Source organism: Pediculus humanus, genomic scaffold, assembly GCF_000006295.1.
Source record: "Pediculus humanus corporis 1103172107410 genomic scaffold, whole genome shotgun sequence".
NCBI classification, from domain to species: domain Eukaryota; kingdom Metazoa; phylum Arthropoda; class Insecta; order Psocodea; family Pediculidae; genus Pediculus; species Pediculus humanus.
This window is the reverse complement of record NW_002987035.1, coordinates 1-1913: the sequence shown is the minus strand read 5'-3', so window position 1 is coordinate 1913 and position 1913 is coordinate 1.

Genomic DNA, 1913 nt, shown 5'->3' with positions numbered 1-1913 from the left:
AAGAAAATTTGTTTTTTTTTTTTTTTTTTTTTTGCATATAAATATTTTTTTTATTCATCGATACGAAAAAATAATAATAATAATAATAATAAATTGGGAATTAAATTCAATAAAATGATTTTTTTTTTTTTTTTCGAATGAGGAAAATTTTAAATAAATTAATAATAATAATAATAATAATATGTTACGTGGTTAAAAATCTTTAAAATTGGAAAATTTTTTTTTTTTTTTTTCTTTTAAATCGATCGTCCGTGACCCGATTGGAGGGGGGGGGGGGGGGGGGGGCGGTGAAAAAAATTTAAAATTAGTACAAAAGTTTTTTTTTTTTTTGGCCCAAAAAAAAAAGTAGGTAAGAAAAGAAAATTTTTTTTCCGATATTTCGCCAAAAAGAAACGTATCTTGTATTATTATTATTATTATTTTTAATTAAATAAATATTAATTAATTTTAGTTTATATTATTTTCCCATATTTTATAAACTAAAAAAAAAAAACTAAAAAACTAAAAAACTAAAAACTTATAAACAAGAATGAAAAGTAAGAAAAAGAAAAAAGAAAAATTGTAAGCACGATTTTTATTCAGTGTGTTGGCAGAGCGTGATATCTGAAACTTTCATCAACCTCATTCTTTCTTTTTTTTCTTTTTCTTACTATTTTTTTTACTTTTTTTACTTTTTTTTTTTTTTTAACAAAAAAAAAAGTGAACAGCAAAAACGTCTCCGAGAAAAAAGCAAAAAAGCAAAAAGAAAAAGAAGAAGAAGAAGAAAAAAAAAATGAAAATCACTCGGTTGAAAAATGATTTTGACTGGATAAACACAAAAAAAAAAAAAGTTCTTACGTGTTAAACAAGTAGAAAAAAATTTTGTTTTTGTTTTTGCCTCATTTATTAAAAAAAAAAAACCCTCCCTAATTCCCACCCCCGTAATAATAATAATAATAATAATAATACTTTAACATTAATCCGACGTTAATAAATTACTAACGCGCATGCGCGCACTCGCACACGCAAAATTTATATTTATTTATATTTATATAAAATGTTTATAGTTGAAAACTTTTTCTAAAAAAAGTTTTGATCCTTTTAATTGCCATTTTCATTTTCTAAAATTTTCCGAAAATTAATTTAAATTCAGGTGCGAATATTTAAATTTTATTATTATTATTATTATCATTATTATCATTTATCATTATTATTATTATTATCATCATCACCGGTTCAAATAATTTATTGTTATTGAGCGTTAACTGTGACAAATCTTAAAATAACAAATTTTAAATTTAAAAAAAATAAAGTTTTAAATTATTTCTTTATTTAATTTAATTATAATAATAATATTAATAATAATAATAATAATAGATTTTAATAAAAATTATCATTATTATTATTATTATTATTATTATTACTACGGTCGTTGTCGCTTGTTTTTTTTTTAGTTGCATAAATGGCGGAACGCGTAATCGTTTTTTATTTCGTCGCAGGTGATTTTAATGGATTTTATTAATTAACCTAAATAATTAATAATAATAATAATAATAATAATGATGATGATGATGATGATGATGGTGATGATGATGATGATGATTAGAGAAATAGGACACTTTGATTGCGTTTAGTTAAGTGCAACGCCTAAAAATTTTATTATTATTATTAATTTTTTTTTTCCCGCCTGGAAATTGATAATCAACCCGTGATATTTATAAAAAGGAAAAAGGGATAAAGGAAGGGAGGGTGCGGGGTGGGGTGGGGGGCGAGGGGGAAAAAGAAAACACTTTGTAAATATTAATTATTACTTTAATGGGAACGCGGTTTTTAAAAAAAAAAATTTTCCTTTTGCTATTATATTATTATTGTACACTTAACTATACCCTTTTTTATAAAAAATTTGAAACGTAAACTTAAGGTTTTAAACCTTT